General features: G+C 46.9%; 2 protein-coding genes across 12 annotated transcripts in view; one reads left to right on the top strand and one right to left on the bottom strand.

Annotated features, from left to right (window-relative positions):
* The window catches only part of LOC138164907 (dedicator of cytokinesis protein 7-like), a 324,437-nt gene that overhangs the window by 219,637 nt on the left and 84,192 nt on the right, over positions 1 to 20,608 (bottom strand). The gene's annotated exons all lie outside the window — the stretch shown is intronic.
* LOC138164905 (cysteine protease ATG4C) overlaps positions 8,029 to 20,608 on the top strand; it is a 78,891-nt gene continuing 66,311 nt past the window's right edge. For 4 of the 6 annotated variants that reach the window (XR_011169220.1, XM_069092858.1, XM_069092859.1 and 1 more), the window contains exon 1: positions 8,238 to 8,363. The gene's annotated coding sequence lies outside the window, so the exon portion shown is untranslated. Of the gene's footprint in view, positions 8,160 to 8,237; positions 8,364 to 20,608 lie in introns of those variants that run through there. The other 2 variants (XM_069092856.1, XM_069092857.1) reach the window with 2 other exon arrangements.

Here is a 20,608-nt window from a genome sequence, read left to right as displayed (position 1 = left end):
TTCTTCTTCTTCTTCTTCTTCTTCTTCTTCTTCTTCTTCTTCTTCTTCTTCTTCTTCTTCTTCTTCTTCTTCTTCTTCTTCTCTCTCTCCTCTCCAATTTACATAGATTTTACATATATTATTAAATATATATTGTTGTTCAATTGTTTCCAGTTGTGTCCAACTCTCTCATTTGGGGTTTTCTTGGCAGAGATACTGGAGTAGTTTGCCATCTTCTTCTCCAGTTCATTTTATGTATGGGAAAACTGAGGCAAACAGGATTAAGTGACTTGCCTGGGGTGACACAGCTAGGAAGTGTCTGAGGCCAGATTTGAACTTAGAAGATGAGTTTTCCTGACTCCAGGTCCTGTGCTCTGTGCACTGTGGCATCACCTAGCTGCCTTATATAATATAGCATATATAATATTTTACATAGAGAGATTCATGTACATAAAAATAAAAGTTTGTATGGATTTTATGTCATATTATACATATATAAATATAATATATTATATACAATATATTATACATATATAATCCATACAAATTTTTCTTTAAAAAGAAATTATATGTAGCATATATATACATATACATATATGAATAAAATTATTTCAAAACAGTTCATTTCCTTTATAATCCTATGTATTTTATTTTATGTCTTTAAATATAATCCTGAGGAAGGGGCCATAGGCTTCACCAATCTCCCAAAGAGTTCCATGACATAAAAAAGGGTAAGAGCCCCTGTACAAAGGAGATACATTATATTGAAGACAAATAAAATGCAGTGTAAATACAAAATAAATCTTCACCAATGGGAGGGTACTCTCAAGAGGGGAACCAAGAAAGGCCTCTTAGTTGGTTGAAAATTAAAGACAACATAGAATAATAGAAAACAACTCTATTTCTATCAAATATGTCTACATACCTGATATAAACTCCAAGTTTAATGATATTAGTGGAGAATGATTCAAGTTCCTAAGTCCCTTTTGGAAAAGATTTTGAGTTCTTGAGATAAATGGTATTATGTATGTACAATGTATGTATAACTAAACAACAAATTCTCTTATCTTGAATGGGTAGAGCCTGGGACATTTGTGGTTAATCAAATACTTATTTACAGTGAATCATTAGTTATTGGCAGACTCTACCTAACCTGGTTAATTGGTTCACTGAAAATATAACATTTTAGGTGAAACAACATCATGGAGGCACTTATTTTCACAGTAATAATGTTGTAAATGGTAGATAAGTTTATAGGTGATCACCATTCCTGGGATGATTTTAATTTTGTCTTTATAGGGAAACTAAGTCTTTCAGAAGGAGCCATGCAGCTGGGTGAGGGAGGTGGTGGCTATTTCTCTCACAGGCGACAAGCCAGAAATATAGAGAATTCCCTTGTTAACTTATCAGGGGACCCTTGAGTTTTGTGGTGTTTGGGTGGGCATTTATATAGTAAGGTTTGTGAAGCTCTTTAGATCCATCGTGCCTGGGGATATCTTGAGCCCCCAGGGTAGTCTTACAAAGGACAGCTCTTCCAGACTCCATGCACAGTGTGGGTCTGCATCCCCTAACACTGTGGGGCAGGAGCTCCTGCCCAAGTATTTACCATTAATAGCTGGAGAATACAATTAGTTCCAAACAAAGGCATTTCTTGAAATAGCTCAATAAGAAAATCACCAGTAAAATCTTTTCTAGCAACATTTTGCCAATAAATCTAGAGTTCATTCTCCATCCAATTCCCCCACCTCCAGGGGGAAGAGTGAGGGACCACAGAGAGCACATGCAGAGAGGCTCCATATAGGGAGCAGAGTCACATACATGGGGGGCCATGGCAAGGACAAACATGGGGAGTGTTGCATTTCCAAGGCTTCAGGGCGGCTTCTCTCTTCTAGCGACATTAGAACACACAACTTTTGCTCCCCACTGGTCTCCACCAGATGTTGCACAGCTGGACACAGTCCCTTCTAAATGCTGCTTGGCTCGAGTGTCTCCTGGCTCCAGCTTTGGCTCGGTTGGAATCCTTGACCTTTTCCTCATGGGAGACACAGCCATGCTCATGGCTCCTCATAGCTGAGAGCTCCAATCTCTTATAAGACTCAGTGCTTTGGCCCCAGGAGAAGTTTCTCCCCTTTTCCTCCCTCGGAGGCTCAGCTACTGCTCCTTCTTCATCTTCCCAGCATCAGATGCCAACCATTTCAGACAAAAGCATAGTGTTATGCCACCTGGCCATGCCTCTCCCCACTCTCCAGGCTACCTTGTATCTGTACATGTTTTGTATACATCTATGTAATTATCAGGGGGCTGCTTGTGTGAGCAAGGCCGGGAACCCTCTGCTTCTGGATCAATGGCAACCAGCTGGCCATGGCCTGGGAAAGCTCCTCTGTGCATAATCAGGGGCCTCCGAGCACTACCCACTAGCCCCAAACAGTTTTATAAACCACCACCCACTCTTCCCCCCACTGCTCAGCCTTGGCTGAATCACAGGAAGCCTGGGGGTGCAAATGTGTCCGCAGCTACAGGTGACAGCTTGGTGTCCATTCTACAATGTGTCTTTCTGGCTCAGAGTTTATGTGAAGTCCAGGGTTCAAAGAATCCTTAATCTATCACAAAGAAATTCAATAGGGTCATTCTCCCTCTCTAATGGGCTCTGACTTCCACCCCTCCCCCTCCAGTGTGAACTGATGGCAAACATCTCTTCCCTTTCTTTGGGAGGCTTAGGTATCAAGCTACTCCAACATAGGCACATATTGGTTCTCCTGTTAGAATGCGGGAAGGGCCCTTTGAGAGTAAGGGCCATTTTGCTTTTGCCTTTTTATCTCCAGAGCCTGGCACAGTAGATACTTCATGCTTGTTAATTGATCTATGGATCGCTTGGGTCCCTTGTTCAAGGACCTCACACACCTTAGTGATCACTCCATATACTTCCCATTTTCAGTCTTTGAAGGCTAGACTACAAACAGGTAAAGGCTATTTGCCTAATGATTACCAAATAGCTGGAGGTTTCTCAGTTTTTAATTCTCAAGTCATTTCAATTCTCCCATGTAGATGAGTGAGTAGAGAAAAAAGCGAGCCAGCGAGCCATTGTCCCGGCTGCCTGCCTTCTGCCCTTTCAGATGCAGATTTGGCCAGTGTCGGAAGTGTCCTTTGCTCCACGTTTAGACATATGTTATCTCATTTGGACCTTACAACCACCCTGTGACGTTCTAGAAACATCAGGGTCATCTCCAGTTGTCTTGATCTATACATGGCCACTGGACCCAGATGGCTCTGGAGGAAAAAGTGAGGCTGGTGACTTTACTCAGCCTTCCCTCACTCAAATCCAGTTCAATTGCAAGTTCTGTCATCATCTCCCAGATGTCGAGAGCAAAGGACAAACCACTCGAGCTAGAAATGTCATCCTTCCTAGTTTAGAGAAGAGGAAACTTAACATTCAGAAGTGTTAAGTGATTTGTCCAGGGTCACTCAAGAGCAATTGTAAAAGGAAGGATGCAGGGCCACTTATATCTTCCTGTTCCTTCTGTTTCCAAGCACAGCACACCTCCCATTATACTTTACTGGCAGAGTTTGTTGAGTAGTTTCAGGGTCTGATTCTTCATGACCCTATTTGGGGTTTTCTTGGCAAAGATATTAAAATGGTTTGCCATTTCCTTCTCCAGATCATTTTATTGACAAGGAAACGGAGGCAGAGGTCAAATGACTTGCCCAGGGTGACACAGCTCCTGACTCTGTCTCTTGGGCTTTTTGTTCATCACACCTCTAACCTTTAATTTAAAATATTGTTAGAGATGACAATTCTCACATAAATTTGGATATTGATTTTTAAATATCTCTATACCTATGCCTTTATATATATTTATATCCGTGCTTATATCTATTTCCCTTTTGGTGGGCCACTGGATTTTTTTGTTTCCAGTTATTTATTCTTAAGAAATAGCTACAAATGCCTTTTTACATGAAGAGGTCCTTGTTTTCTTTTCATGATATCTTAGCATTGTGGAAGGAGGCATTAGCATCCCCAGGCCCTGATGATATCACTTAAGCTCTGTCTCTAGCTAGCACTTGATAACAAGGTAGAAAAAAATCACTGTACAGGGGAAACACCACCTGACCTAGGCTGAGCTTGAGCCAAATCTTTTTCATGTGTGATCAGAGTTTTGCCTTCAGAATCTATTTAAACACCAGCTCAAGGTCAGCCATAGCAAGGGGCTGGGATCCTCTGTTTCAAGAGAAGCACCAGTTTACATAGAACAAATTCCTGGTGCCATCTGTGAAATTCCCAGGGAATTGACACATTCCATTGGCTGGGATCCCAGGATGCAGAACCCATTCACATCCTCCTATACTCAAACCATCTCCAGGCAAAATCCCAGTTCCAGAGATAGTGAGTTAAGCTGGGATTCTAATTAAGGTCTTCTGACTGCAAATTTGAGTCTACTGCATTCAAATCCTGAAGCTGTTGCTGTTGTTTTTAATTTTAACTCTTACCTCTTTTCCTTTATGTTTTAGAAGGAGCCAGTGCTCCAACCAATGAGCCTGGAATCAAGGTTTCCTGAGTTCAAGTCTGGTCTCAGACACTTAGTAGCTGTGTGATCCTGGTCAGGTCACTTAACCTCTGTTTTAATCCATTGGAGAAGCAAACCACTCCAGTCTCTTTGCTAAGAAAACTAAATAGACAGTACAATCCTTGGGGTCATGAGGAGTCAGACATAACTAAACCACAAAAACAGGCTGTATCCATCAATTCCATGCCTGTGCTGGATCTGGGGCTGCTCCCATATAGGCTTCCCCAAATAACATAGTGCAGACATAACCCGTATCCACTCTCTGCAGACAGCTAACCAGGAAGCAAAGAAGAAAGGCTCCTCCCTTCCCTTCCCCCACCAAAGACCTTTCAGGGGCTTAGTTATAAAGTGACATTTCATGCATTTCATACGTGGTTTTCAATGTTTAAATTAGAAAACACTAAATTACAATTTGATCTGTATATTTTAGGTTTAACCTGCATCAAACATAATGTAATGCTTTTTTGGGTCACCAGAAGGGACTTCTATTCAACATTAATTTTTTTTTCTCATTTAAAAGATAAGTTTTTGTTTTTTTTGTTTTTTTCTTACATCCCTTCCCATTTCCCTCTCAGAGAGCCATCTCATATGACAAATGATATTTCTTGGAGAAAAAAAATCAGTATAACTGACTGATACATTGAAACAGCCTGAAAACATGTGCAAAGTCTAACACCTCAACAAGCATTTATTAACCATCCTGTGCAGGACAGCAGTGTACACACTAAGGTTACAATGAGAGAAGAAACAGGTCTTGCCTTCATGTAGCTTGTAGTCTAAGGATGCCAAGCATACACAGAAGGGCCTCTTGCTCAAGGCCCCAGATCCTAAGTCTACATGGAGGAGAAGCCTCTTGGTATTTTCTTTATGCCTCCCCCAGAATATGCTCAGTGAAAACTCATACCTTGGTTCACTCAGATGCGCATTGCAGGGTTACAGAGGCCTTTTCAGATGAAAGGTATTTGGAAAGGGAGGCAGGAGCCAGTTTGATTTTTTATCTGAGCCAACAGGGAGCATCAAATACTCCTGACCAGAAAATGATGTGGCCAGATCTGTGTTTTAGGTAGATGGTTGTGGAAACTATAGGGACACGGGGGAGCACGTGGGGGCAGGGAGGTCCATGAGGAGGAGACTAGAATATTTCTGACAAGAAGTGAGGTGGACCTCACTCAGGGGGCGGCTGAGTGTGAGGGAGCCAGGAGGAGCAAAGCTTTTCTTTCTTTATTTTTTTTTGCCTGCATCTTCTTTCACAACATGCATAATATGGGAATACATTTTGTATGATTGCATATGTATAGCCTATATCAAATTGCTTACCATCTTAGAGAGGAGGGAAGGGATGGCAAGAATTTGGAACTCAAAATTTAAAAAAGTATTAAAAATTGTTTTTACGTGTAATTGGAAAAAATAAAATATTATTAGAAAAAAACATTTTTTTTAAAAAGGTGAAGGTAGAACCATCAAGACCTGGGCAGTTGTAATCTTACTGCATTGTGGTTAAGGCAAGATGCTTGTTATCAGAGACTCCTGGGATATTAGACTTCCCTGCCCGACACATTCTCTTTTTCCTGATTTCACCCTCTTGCCTATTTCTTGTTTCTCTCCTAAGTCTTTCTGAATTATTAGGGGTTTCTTTGATTTGGGAAGAGCTTTTAATTTCAACTCAGGTTCTGCAAACGGCTCACAGACCCCACTGGGGCCAGGGACACTGTCTCCATCCATCTTGCAGCTGTCCGAATCTATTTTTAAAAGTCCATGGCATAACTCACATATACTTTAAAGTCATATGAGGTTCATTTACACCAAGTGTCATTGAAGGGACAGAAGTCTATTAAATATTTAGCATATTTATAAAGCTCCTCTAACAAATCACTAAAAGGATGAAAAAAAATGGAACAAACTTATTGCCAGCTCTGAGCAATAGGAGACAAGTTAATTACAGGTTATAGGCATTAACTGTGAATCACTCCAAAGGTGGTGCTTTGTCTCATTGCATTAGGACTGTTTTTATGTGTTAATATGAAATGCAGGAGATCATTTTAAATGACCTGAGATTTGAAGTATTTACATGGTTGTGCTGCATCATTTCGCACAAATTGCGGCTGCTCTTCCATCTCCTGCCTCCAGTTCTTTGCTTTGTGTGACTCCTCACCCCTGCCTTTCAGAGCTCCCAGCTCCCCGGGGTTTGGGCCAAGGGTCCCTTCCTCCAGGAAGTCCTCCCTAATTCCCATCATTTATTCTGTACTTAGTTTACAATTGCTTACTCTTTCTCTAGTTGAGTGTAAGCCCCTTGAAGGCAGGACCCACTTCATTTCTATCTTTGTAGCTGGTGTGCGAGTGAGGCCGGTGGCACTGCAGGCTCGTGACTGATAGCAGTTCGTTCAACAGCTAACGTTACTGACCAATCTGCCAATCACAGGGCCTGGCTGAGGGCACAACCTGTGGCCCCACGGAGCTCACCCTCTAGCTGTGTGTGCACACGTGGGCACAGGAGGCCCAGCACTTGGCTGTGTTGTTTAGTCTTGTGACTTAGCCTCTTTGTGAGTCAGTGTGGGGTTTCCATGGTGGAGACGCTGCCGGGAGGGCCGGCGTGGGAGCGGCCATCCGCCACCACAGGGAGCCCAGGGCCCCTGCGCACCATCGGGGCAGGGGCGCCTCCCGCGGACACACGGCCTCGGGCCTCCCCCGTGCCCAGCGCGCGCTCACCACGGCCGGGCCCCGCCGCCCGATCCCAGGCCCAGCCTCCTGGCTGGGTCCGAGGGCTCCGGACAGCCACCACCACACGCCTTTCCTGCAAGCTGCCGCATCTCCGGGCTGATTGTCAGGGCGAGGGCGCTCGGGGCGGGCCCGCGGGCCCCAGCCTGCAAGGCTGAAGCTACAACACCGGACTTGGGTCTCCCTCCCACCATTAAAGAAACTAAACTAAAAGCTGAACTCTTCTCACAAATCTGAAGGGTGGAGCCAAAACAAAACCCCCTCCCCCTCCCGCGGCGTGCTCCCTTCTACGTCCAGGGCCCGAGGTTAAATGGGGGACTTCCCGGCTTCGAGAACCGTTCCAAGGCCCTGGTGGCCCCGGACTTCTTCCAGGGCTCACTGGCTATCGGGCATGGGGCAGGGCCTGGCCGCACTGCATGCTGGGCCTTGTAGTCCCTGAGCTGTCGGCGCTGAGCGACCTAGGTCACGAGCCATGCCGGGGATCGAAGTCAGGGCGCACTGCATGCTGGGTCTTGTAGTCCCTGTAGGTTCCTCCTTGGCGCGAACCTTCGCGGGGAATGCAGGAATTTGAAGTCAGGCTGCTTATACCCTCCTTTTGCTTGGGCAAAGGGATACAGAAGGGGAGGAAATGACCCAGGGAGGAAAGAAAGAAGGATATGGGTGGCGCTGTTGTCATGGCAGCGGCCCTAAAAGAGCGTCCTCACGTTAGTGCCGGAAGGGGAAGTGTCGTAGCAAAGGTTGACCGCCCTTCTGAGGGGAGAGGCCGGGAAGGGGCGGGGCAAGGCCAGGAGGGGCAGAGCGAGGCCGGGAAGGGCGTGCCCCTCGGACTACGGTGGCTTGGAAGGCATTGCAGAAACGTTAATCACTCTTCTCCAGGGAGCGAGGATGGGAGGGCCCTTCTGTGTACGGTGGCTCGGAAGGCGTTTCTGAAGGGTGTCGGCTCTCCTGGGGAGCAAGGCCCGGAGGGGCGGAGCAGGCCGGGAGGGGGCGGAGCGAGGGCCGGAGGGGGCGGAGCCGGCCGGGAGGGGCGGGCCCTTCTACCTACGGTGGCCGAAGGCAGTGGCTACTGACTGACCGCGGAGAGGATGGCGGCGGCCGCGGTGGCGGGTTAGTGCCTCGCTCTGCTCCTCTTCCCTGGGCCCCGGCCGCGCCCCCGAGAGGCGGACGTGGCCTCGCCAGGGCGGGCAGGGCCGGAGACGAGGAAGGGAGGCAACCTGGGGGCCCCTGGACTGCGGTCCTCTCCCTTTTACGGATGGGGAAACTGAGGCCGGCGAGGGGGAGGGGTTTGAACCTAGGCCCTCGCTCCTCCCTAGGCCCTGGTCCCTTGACCTGACTCCTGCCCCGTGGCGGGTGGGTGGGGAGGAACGAGCATTTATGTGGTGCCTGCTGTGTGCCAGGGACCGGACTAAGCGCTTTACAGACTTGGGTAGGAGGGGCTGTTGGCGCCCTCCTTTTAGAGATGAGGACGCTGAGGCCGACAGAGGGTCTGTGACTTATCCAGGGACACCCTGCTAGCTGGTGCCTGAAGCAGGACTTGAGCTCAGGACTTCCTGCCTGTGGGAGAATTAGGTCCTTTGCTCAACCCTGCCACTCCTCCCCCATCAGATCGTAGGGTAGGTGCAGATCGCGAGGCTGCAGTTATTGAGCGTCTGCTGGATGCTGGGGATCCCCCTCCCCAGGACTCCGCGGTATCCCGGGGCCCCCGAGGCCATCCTTTGACAGACGGGGAAACTGAGGCCCAGGGATAGGCAGTCAGCGTGTCTGTCTCGTCCCTGGAATTCCTAGAGGAGCGTGGGAGCTGCCAGGCTGGGGGGGGGGCATCCTCGCCTACGGGACGAGTGGGGAGCGTGGGGGGAGGGTCAGAGCGGAGGAGGGGCGGCCAAGGGGGGGACCTTTGGGTGCTGGGGGCGCACCCCCCGGAAACAGCCCCGAGAGTCCCTGAGCAGGGGTCTCTGGGGGGCCTTGCCCTCGTCACCTCCAGGCCCCTGCAGAGGGGCAGCCCTCGGCCCCGGGAGCCACGGCCGTGGGCCAGAGGAGGGACCGGGCCAGGGGCTCTGCCCCTTCTGCCCGGTGCTGCCCACCCGCGGAGGAGACCCTGGCGTGGGGCCCGGGAGATCATTGTGAGCTCCCGGCTGGTGGTGGGCGCCCCGTGGTGGGAGCGGGTCATCTTCGGGCAGGGGCCGGCTGAGCTCCCCGGAGGAGGCGGGAGGGGCTTTCCTGCCCAGCCCTAGGCCACTCGCCTTGGGCCTCTCGAGGCTGATCATACTGAGCCAGCACGTGGTCGTTCCCTCCAGGCGCTCGAGGCTGGGGAGGGGAGGGCGCGTTGGGCCTCTCCCCAGGCCCCCCGGCCCTCAGCCCCGCTCTCCCCTTCACGCCCGCTCCCGTGCCTTTAGCTCCCATCGCCCGGTCTGCGGGTGCTCGAGTGCCCGCTGTGTGCCAGGCTGGCACCGGGCCAAGGCGGCGCCGTGCCCCGAGGCTGGGTGCAGCTGCGGCGGGGGGCCGGGCGGGCGCCGGGCCAAGGGGGCGCCGGGCCCGGGGGCTGGGTGCAGGGGGGGGGGGGGGGGGGGCGGACGTGCCCAAGCAGGAGGCTGAGGCGCCCGTTGTACTTCGTGTGAGTCTGGAAGTGAAGGAAGCCAAGAGGAGGAGGGGGTGCCCTCCAGGCCCTGGGCCGGCAGGGCAAAGACCCGCTTGGGGAGAGGCGCCGGAATGGCGAGGAGGCGCCCGGGTCTGGTCCGCAGCGAGACTGGGAAGGGGGAAGGGCTGCAGGGGGGTGTCTGCCCAGATGCCAGACCCCTCTGGGGATTACTGGGGAGGGTGACCCTGTGGGCACCGGGGAGCAGTGCGGGCCCCGGCCGGAGGCGGGGGGTGGGTGAGTGCGGCGAGCTGGGGGCGAGCTGGGGGAGGGGAGGGCGCAGGGATGGTGGGACCTCTGCAGTGAGGCGGCCTCTGGGTCTGGGAGCCTGGTGAGGCCACTGAGGGAGCGGGCAGCTGTCATGTAGAGCGGAGAAGGGGATGCTCCCGCTGGCCTGAAGACCCACGGGGGCCCTGTCTTTGAGAGGCAGAGTCATTGTATTTGCTCTTCTTACCTGCGTTCTTCATGGCCAAAGGAGCCTAATAGTTCCTTTAGAACTTGAAGGGTTGATTAAAATTAAGTAGAATTTAAAAAAATGAAAGATATAGTGCAATTTTCAAATTTGTGGCCGTTTTTCCTGTTTTGCAAAATTGTTAGTGCCCGGTTTAAAAGTTAGCGATGATGTGAGCCAGTACGTCCATGTTTCCCCTTCACGTCCCTCAGCCCAGGCCCCCAACAGTCTTGACAAACACATCGGCCCAGGCCGGTCTCACATGTTTCTCCAACAGCTTCTTGCTGATCCCCTAACAGCGCAGGGGAGGGTCAGCCTGGTGCCTTCCCCTTGGCTGTGCCTCAGGCCTGGAGCCTGCAGTGAGGTCCTTCCTCATCTCTGCCCCTGAGAATGCCAGGTGTCCTTCTGAGAGGACACAGCAGTCGGGGCTTCTGTTCCTCAGGACCTTGGGTTCCCCTCCCGACTCTGCCCTCACTAGGTCTGTGCTTTTGGATAAGAATGATAAAGATGATATTGGTGACGTTCCTAGGCAGAGTCAACATTTCTAGGGTGCTTGAAGGTTTTCAAAGCAGTGACACACCCTCACGACAACCCTGAGAAGGAGATGGTGTCTTTATCCCCACTCAGCCTGAGAGAAGTTAAGTGACTTGCCCAGGTCAAACAGCTACTTCTTGTATCATGTTTCTTTTATTTATTATTTATTTTTTGCTTTTTGGAGGGCAGTTGGGGTTAAGTGACTCGCCCAAAGTCACACAGCTAGTAGGTGTGTCGAGTGTCTGAGGCTGGATTTGAACTCAGGTCCTCCTGACTCCAGGGCAAGTGCTCTATTCACTGCCTAGCTGCCCATTACCCTGTTTCTTTATCTGTAAAATGAGGGGGTTGAACTCCATAGACTCAGATATTTTTCAGTTCTAAATCTGTGATCTGCCTTCATCTTTTGTAGAGAGAAAGATGGCATCGTCATCAACTCTTTTTAAAAATCAATCCTCTTCAAAATCCTTGATCAGCACTTCTTTGTTAATTAAATACTGCCTGTTGTCCATTATCCATTTATTTGCTGAAAAACCAGAGATATTTATTCTTGCAGCCTAATTTAGAATTAAGAATATACTGAATATGAAATTGATTCGGTTCTGTTTGATACATGGAATTTCTCTTTAGGAAATGTGGTTAATAAGAGGTAATGTTTACTTTAAATTGAGAGAGGATAGCCCTTTTCTACACATGTGGGTTCTTTTCTGGGTTTTCTTTCATTCATTCACTCATTCAGTAAATAGTTTTCAAATACCTATAATTGGTGAACCACTGAGCTCCTTATATGAAGATATATTAAATGCAGTCCAGGGTCTCAAAAAGATCATCTTCTTAGTATATAGTGTGTCAACTACATGACTGAGAATCTGACTTGAAAACAAGTATGAAGGAATGAAAAATCATTTATCAGGGGCTTTCTTTGTGCCAGTCACCGTGCTAACTAACGCACAGTCCCTGCTGCTAGGGAGCTCCCATTCCAATAGAAGGCGCAGCAGAGCTAAGAGGTTTCAGCCACAAGTCTGGTGGACCGTGAGTTCCAAGGACCTGGGTGGGTGGTGAGAACATTCTCTTCTGGGTCTGCGGTGACTGAAGTAACTCACAAATAAGACACTGGTACAGCTGTAGTGCCAGGCAGTGTGTGAGCACTGTGTAAAAGCACAAAGTGACTTCCCATGGAGGAGGATCCAGTGGGCCTTCCAGGAGGAAGTGGCAGAGCCAGTTCTGGTCATTTGAGGTAGTTACATTCATCAGGTTGCCATGAGCCCTGAATTAGCCAACAGTGAATCATTGCTCCTAGAAGAAATGCAGGTTAGCTTCCTGCGAGCCTTGGGTCGCAACATTTACTTGGGCACTTTCTGGACAGTTTCCCTACAGATCAGCAAATTTCCTCCTCTTTTTTCTGAACGTTCCCCCTCTACATTGTTGATTCATGAACAATGAACTCATGGCCAACAGTGCTATGGCTCATGCCTGAGCAAACTTATCCAATGTTTATTTAATAGCAAAATCAACAGAAAAGCACAAAAATGTAAAAGCCATGGCACTGAATGGCATGTGGAAAGGACACTTGCTTACACTAAGAGATGAAAGAAGACAGAAGAACATGGCAGCCTTGGTAGGCCTCTGCTGGGCTTACCCATGTCAGGTGACTCAGATTTTCTGCTGCCCTGCACATACCTGTGAATACCCTGAAAGCACCTTGAATATTGATTTTGGCGTTACAAATACATTTTGGTGAGAGTATGAATCTGCAGATTTGGAATCCATGAACAGTGAAGATTGTTTTCACAGAGCCTTGGAGGATGGCTGGGCTTTTGCTTCTAGGAGATTGGTGGAGAGGGCCTTATAGGAAGAGATGATGGGATGAACAGATGTTTGTGCTGAGGCTGTTTGGGGAACAGTAAACTTGTCTACCCAAGTCCTGTCAGACCTGCCTGTGGGGCGTGCACAGAAGCAGTGCCAGAAATGGGCTGAGGCACCATTTTGGAGCTGGAACTTTGTTTGGAGGAAGTGGGACACTCTGGGTGGTCTCTGAGCCGTTGGGTGATAGACTTGGCAGTGCTTCTGGAAGACGAGGCTGGGATGGTGTGGAAGATGGGCCAGAGTAAGGGAGGACATGGAGACCAGAAGTCCAGCCTGGAGGCTAATGCAGTGAGGCTGCCGGAGGAACTGATGGGCCAGAAGCAAATGGAAGAGCAGGACTTTAGCACTCAGTAGATGTGTGTCCAAGGAAGCATTCCAAGAGGACTGTGGCCCCCAAGACAAAATCAGCTGCAAGTATGCATCTGTGATTGTGGTGGATACTGCAGTGCCAGACTGACCTGAGAAGAGAGCAGACACGGGTCAGGAGGGCCTGCTTTCAGATCCTGCCTGTGCTGCACACAGACTCTGTGAGTTCCTGGGCAGGGCGCTCAGTGTTTCAGAGGCTGCGGCAGCCCTTAAGACCCTAAAGTACAGAGGAGTCAGTGAGCGAAATGTATGCACAGGATGTCATCCTGATGACATCTTTGCATCTGGACCAAAAAAAAAAAAAGTCAAGAGCTGATGTTTAAACTGAGGGGAAATGACCTGTCTTTAGCAGTCTCCTGGGGGCTTAAGGACTGTGGGAGATGCTGGGGATGGCATCCATTTGTCTGAGAGGAGCCGCTGAACCTTCAACCCCTGCTGAGACTTGGATTCTCCTTCTTTTTCACTGGGGGGATTTGGGTAGTGATTTGACCTGTGTTGCCCATTGGTTGGAGCTTTGGTGCTTGTTTCTAACTCATTTTCAGTGAACGTGTTTTCTTTACAAAATCTCTTGTAGACAGTGGCAAGGAAATAGAACAGAGAGTGGAACTTGAAGTTTAGGGTTCTGGTTGACTTTGACATGCCAGAGACTGTTGGTTGGTTGGTGGCTTCTCCTTCCTTGAGTAAAATGAGGGACAGCACTGCAGGTTTTGGAATAGTTTTTTGAAGACACCAAACCTTCCAAATAGAATCAGACCTTTATTTTCCTTAGTGGTCATTTAGTTAATGGTCCATTGATGGACCATTTATAATTCGTCTTCTTTTTCCTTAAATCTGTTCTTGTGAGGTGTAGGTGAGAAAAGTTAAGCTCCTTATCTTACTCCAGTATGCTGGAGGTAGGCCCAGGTCAAGGAGGAATCTCCTGGAGCTGGTGAGAATGTTCTCATCCTTTCTTTGGGGGGGAGGGGGCACTTTCCCAGGGAACTTCAAAAACTGGCAGACAAGATTGATGAGATGAGAAGTGTCCTGGAAGATTTTGTAGGGTTAGAGAAGAGCAAATGCCCTGGTTTTTGGAGAAGGGATGAGACCAGAATCTGTGACCTCTGTCAGTGAGCTGGATTTATAACTATCCTTGCCTGGATCTGACAATATGTTAATAAAGAGGTGACTGGGGAACTCTTAGGAAAGGGAGTAATTATCTCTAAAGTCAGAGAGTGGGTTATTCCAGCTTAACCTCACTTCCTTTTTCACAGGGTCACTGTCCTGGTAGATTAGGGGAATGCTGCAGCTATAATTTACCTTTATTTCAGCAGAGCAGAAATGTTGACTAGATCAGCCACAGTTTTGGTTCTCAAAACTTTTGGGTCTCAGGACCTTCTTATACTCTTAATTATTGAGGACCCCCACAAAGAGCTGTTGGTTATTAGTATTTGCCATCTTAGAAATGTAAACATCTTAGTATTATCATGGAGCTAGTTTAAACTCATGGACCCCTGAAAGGGCTTTGGGGACTCCTGCGATCCTTTGACCACACTTTCAGAACCACTGGACTAGACAGTACTGGGATCATAGCATCATAGATCTTGAATCTGGAGACTGGATTTGACCTTGGGTCTTCCTAAAACAAGGCCCAGTGCGCTGTCCACTGGATCACCAGACTGCTTGGTGACCCAGATCTGTATCAAAACCATGTCATAGACGAAAGCAAAACTGAGGATGTTTGGCCTAGAGAAGGCCTACAGAAGAAACATGACTGTTATCTTCAGATATTTGAAGAGATGTTCAATAGGTAAGAGAAAGATTTGTCCTCAAACCCAGAGGGCAGAATTAGAACTCAGTGGGTAGAAGTTACAGGGTAGAAGAAGAATTTCCCAAGAGGCTGAGGTATCTCACTTTTGTCGCCTTGCTGTGCTAGGTAGGGAGCTCCCTGTGCCTGGAGGTGTTCTGCCACAGTCTGGGGTGTTGGAGAAGGGACTCGTATTTATGATAAGGGCCCTTCCAACTCAGAGTCTTTTATTTCAAATAACCAGTCCCCTCTGGATGATGGAGAGACTGGATGAGGGCCTCTGAGGTCCTTGCTGACTCACGAGGTAGGGACCTCTCATTTGGCTAAAATGTCTGGTGTGACCTGGGACACGGCAGCCTAAACAGTGACGGAATTGCAAGCCAGATTGAGGAGGGGGTCGATAGCGGTGCTTCAGCTTGTTCAAGCGTTGACTGTTGCTTGTCTGTCAGGGACTGGCAGCTAGTCTTCTTCATTGTTCTTACCCTTGGAAAATGTGGGGAAGCTGATTTTGGAACGTAGTAGACTCACTTCTGCTCTCACAATGGCAGCTTCCTCCACGATGTCAGGACAGCCTGTGCTGGTCACCGCGAGCTGGCGTGGCTTTGGCTGAGGGGGATTGATAGCCTGCTGCCATCTGAGTCCAGCCTGCTAAACCGGAGCCCCGTGTGCTGCTGCCCCTCCTCAGCTCTAGCCCTAAAGCACCAGGGGGCCGGGGTCTGCTTCAGCAGACGGAGGATGCACAGGGAAGCCCCAGGGTGTTTCAAGGGCTCTCATTTGGCGTGGGTGTTATTTAGAAATTGTAGAGGTTCGTTTTCATGATGCCCCAAGGGCTATAAAGAGCCCTGCTTACCACAGCCTCTGAGAAGGATGGTGCAGGACGATTTTGTGCCCATTTTATGGGTGAGGAGACTGTGCCCGTTCAGTGTTGGTGTCTACGTCTTCTGAGATTGATTCTCTTTCCACTGCACCTTGCCCGGCTCTCAGCACAGAGCTTGGTACACAGTAGGCACTCAATAAATGCTTATTGACTGGCTTTTTTAATGCCTGGAAGACTCTTATACTGCTGTGAATTTTGCCGAAGAAACTTTGTGGTGTTGGATGCAGTTAGTGTAGTGCGGCATTTGGACAGAGGAGCATTAGAAGAACTTGACCCTTGACAGCAGTTGCTTGTGTCCCGCCTCTGTGTGTGGTGTGCGTTCTCTGACACTGTGACTGAGCACTTTTTTTACTTTTTACACCCACGTTGAAGCCGGCACTCACCTATTTGCCAGCTTAGATCAGGCTTGAAGGCTGGGCAGCTTTTATGAAGTTGGGGGCACGTTGATGGATAAAAAAGCCAGGAGTGAACCAGCTCGGGGGGGGGGTGTCTCTGACTGTGCCTTTGTTGGTCACGGATTGTAAACGTGTGGGAATCCCCTGCAGCAGCCACGGTTTCCCTGATGTTTCCATCCAGGGTGCTCTGCTTGGACATGCTGACCATGCTCACGAGAGTTCTGTAGCTGTTCTCCTCAGGCAGGCCTATGGTTTGGTGGCTCTTCTGTCTTGTGTAAAGCAGCACTTCCAGGTACAGTTTTAGCGTCTCTGTTTTTCAGATGAGGAAGTTGTGGCTCTAGGTGTGGTGGTTTGCCCAGAGTCTTGTAGCCATTAAGTGCTGGGCAGGGTACGGATCTGGATCTGGGTCTTTCTGGCCTCTTCCGTTTGCTGCGTTCCCATTATATCTTCCTGCTTGTGTGGACAGGCCTCAGTTCCTTGGGTAATGAATGTGTGACCTTGTTTGTTGTTGGGAAATGTCCATGCTAAGAGTTCCAAAATTTAAATGACTCTTTGAAGGCTCTCTAAAAATCTTGTGGCTCCCAGGGCCTCCTCCTGTTTTGTCCCTGTCACAGTGGACACACAGAGTCAAGACCCTTTTTAACTTTTTGACTCTTTCAGAGCATCTGTGGCCTTCACAGCACTTGGGGCCAAATTTCTTGGTGATGAAATTTAGCAAGGCTGTTCCTTGGACAGGAGACACTGCCTGTCTTTGGTTCCATACTCAAAACCTTCAGTTCAGTTTACCAAGTGTTTAAGAGATTGCTCTGTACTAGGCACCAAGAACAGGAAGGTCAAAGAGACAGGACCTTCATTCTTCTGGCATGTCACCCCTTCCATCCCTTAGAACCTGTCAGAGGTGGTGTTCTACTCACATAACCTTTGTCCTTTGGGATTTCTAACCAGCATTTATTTTCTTTTTTAATTATTAGAAATTTAAATATTGAAACTTAAATGCAGAGTAAGAGAAGAAAAGCATGTCATGCACAGCAGAACATGGGAGGATTCAAATATATAGCAATAAATTTCCATTTCAGAAAGCCTACATAATAAATGCTATGCGTTGTGTTGAGTGCTGTCCATCTTTGCTTTCTTATAAGTTTTCTTTTGTTCTCTATTTCCCTTTTCTTAGAGAGTTTTTCCCATTTGTTTGTCTTGTCTGTTTTTATTGGAGATTCCAGCCATCAGCTTCATGACAGGAAGCTCAGTTTCCCCCTCATACCCAAACCCAGCTTTAGTTTGCTAATTGCTCATTTACTGTAGGTGAGAAAAAAAATGATAGTGATCTTTACTTTTTTACTAGAATGGAAATTCCCTGTTAGCACTCCCATGGTGCCCCTTGTTTGGTGTTAGATTTTTCTCGGAGTGGGTTGTCATCTAGGGTTTGCAAGGTAGTCAGAAAGGGTTCCAGACTGAAAACTTTTAGATACCAGTTTAGTAGATAAGGGACAGTTGTGGAAGAACGTAGCTTGAGACAGAGTCGAAAAAGAAGGTAATTGGTATTTCTGGAAACAATCAACCACAGGGCTGAAGGCCTTCAAGGTCAGGAGAGGAATTGACATTTGTTACTAAAAATGCAAGCATGCAGAAAGGCTTCCAGTGGATATAAAACTCTGTGGCAGAATTCACCATGTGTTTTATTTGAGCGTGTAGCTAAAAGCACATCAGAAATTCTAGATCAATATCTATATTTCACCTTGCCCCAGAATACTGTTTGGGGAGTGCGCTTAAAGTAGTAGCGAGTCCCAGAATTCTGCTGTGTCTCTTGTTGCTTGTGCTCAGTGACTGAGAACTGTTGGGTGGAATTAGGGCCCTCTGCCTTCAGCTCCAGGGGCTGTGATAAGGAGGGCCTAGACCCAGGTCCTAAAGGTCTGGCTTTGACTTGGCATTAAATCCTACATGGATAAAACATCCCATCTCCTATTGCCAGAAGAAAAAAAAAGCTGATTTCCCTCACCTGCTCATCAAGGACTTTGCCTTGAATACCCTTTACAATGATCAGTTCCTACTTTATTGACTTTCTTAATGGGTGGTTATTATTAGAAAACTGATTCTGTAAAAATGGCATCTTGGGCTCAAGCAATGATTTACATTTCAGATTTTCCAACTGGAATTTCTGACTCCTCTTCCTAGTTGATTCTGCTTCCCAGTTCACTAAAGATAAGGTCTGAGGAATCAGCAATCAGTCTTCTCTGTCATTGTTGAGGCAGAAGAGAGTCCAGTTTGCTCAGCTCTAACTGCATTATCTTCTGCTTAAAAATGAAATTGTCAGAATGTAAATGTGAGCAAGGAGGAGAAAAAGTGATGTTGCTATTTTAGTTGATAAGATTTTTTTTGAAACATGCTTTACCAAAGATATCCTTGATCTTATTATTTTAAGACAGGAGTGTCACTAAAATTATGAAGCGTGCTGGTACAGTGAATGCTTCCTAAGAAGTAATTTGGAAATCGTGAACAATACACCTTACACTCTTTTGATGTTATTTTCTGTCTACACTGCACAAAGTGGACTAAAGTTTTGGCAGTTAGGATATCAGTTTGGTCAGTGCATCGAGTCAAACCAGATAATTTAGATGCTAAGAGATTGAAATTGAGTAGATAATGATCAGATCATCACTCTACTTTGTGACTTGTAAGCAAAACAAGTTAAAGAAGGGGTAGACTTTTGGAAAGTTCTCTGGACTTAGCATGAGTTTGGAATTTTGCAATTAGACCATCATGCTTGCTATGTAGATGATTGTGGTTTCTTTTGTACGTGCTGTATTCAGCTCAGCTGCTTTTAATAGAAGAAGTCTTGAGGGACTTTTCTTCACTTCACCTCCAAATAAAGGTAAAGGAAATGCAATAAGAGGTTAAGTGTGTGGGCTACAGCAATAACTCCTTCCAGATTCTACCACATCTCTTCTAAAATGAAACAAAAATGGTGAATCATCAACTATTCCAAGTTACTTTGTTTGACCAGAGCATTACAGGGAAACTTGACTGGGGAACTTGAGTTTTCCACATGACTGCACCATTGAACCACATATCTTTAAATGTTATGAGAATACCATTTTTTGTTCTTAAAAAGAGGGAAGGAGCCCCTTTGTCTCAGCAATTTTTCTTTTTCCACAGCTTGGTCAGAAATTTTTGAATGCAATTTTGTCATAAGATATTTTTCTTAACAATTTTAGAGTAACGATTTGTATATAGTTATAATTTGGTGTTCTTAAGTAATCCCTTTTTAAAACTATTGCAATTTTCTGTTTTTGTTGACTTAAAGATATGCCCATACATAGTGTTGAGAGGGTACCTGTCAAATTCTAAGTCATTGACTCTCAGCATTAGGATTTTCAGAAGAGTTAATTTCTTTTCTGCTAGGGAAATAAAGTAGGAAGTTTCACTCAGTCTTGTTAGAAATGAGTTGGAGTTAGAATTCTATTGCAAGAGACCTGGTTCATACTGAATTATCAGTTATCAGAATAACTGCTATGTTTTCTTAGCTTGGCTTTTTAGGTGGAATATGATAGAATTACATAAAGTTTGCAGTATAAACCATTGTGTTTCTCTTACTTAGCATAGCCAAATAACTGTACATAACATAACTAAAGGAATTCGTTTTGGATTGATGGCTAGTCACATTACCAACAAAGTGTAGGGATAGACATTTTCTTTGATCCTCATGACCCCTCAGAGCTCAGAAGTAGGAATTATACACAAGAGATAAAACAATTTCAGCTACCTCCATGGTCTGGGTCACCAAAAACACTAATGAGGAACAGTCTAGAAAACTAACAGAGAAGGTTAATCTCTAATTCCTAATACACCTCTGCCCTAACCCCTCATCTGTCACCACAGTCCAGCAGGTCTGCACAAGTGGGTTTGCCACAGAACTCAGTTCTATCCTCTTCCTCTCCCCCTTGCTGTCCTCGAACCCCCTCACCCCCAGGTAAATGCTAGGGAAACAAAAAGAGGTAAAAGACAGTCCCTGTCCTCAAGGAGCTTACAGAGATTTCAGGAGATAGAAAATTCATTTAAAGACCTTGAGCATAAGTAGATAAACCATTAGGGGAAATGCTATTAACAGAAAGGAATAGGGCCTCCAGATCAGCTAAGAGAGTCCAGACATTTCTGAATAAATATTGCAGTATAACAACTCAGGAGGCAGAGGATCCTGTGGGTTCCCAAGAGAGCATGGAACAACATTGGGGTGTTCCTGAATGGTTTAAAGGATAAATAAGAATTGTAAGACCAGGATTTATGACCTGTATATCAGAAATACTTGGCAGAATAGAATAACTTGAACCCACAGTCCTTTGCAAATTTCCCTAAAGAAACAAAAAAGAGAAAAATCAACTGGCAATTAAAATACATGGAAGTGAAGGAAAAAAGAAGAACAGAGGCAAAAAAAACAATGTTAAGATAAAACATGA

The sequence above is a fragment of the Petaurus breviceps genome, unplaced genomic scaffold (genome assembly GCF_028583685.1).
Source record: "Petaurus breviceps papuanus isolate PSGF00001 unplaced genomic scaffold, PetGlider_PUasm1.0 207, whole genome shotgun sequence".
NCBI lineage: Eukaryota > Metazoa > Chordata > Mammalia > Diprotodontia > Petauridae > Petaurus > Petaurus breviceps.
The sequence above is the reverse complement of the archived record's forward strand: the minus strand, read 5'-3'. Positions and strand labels throughout refer to the sequence as shown.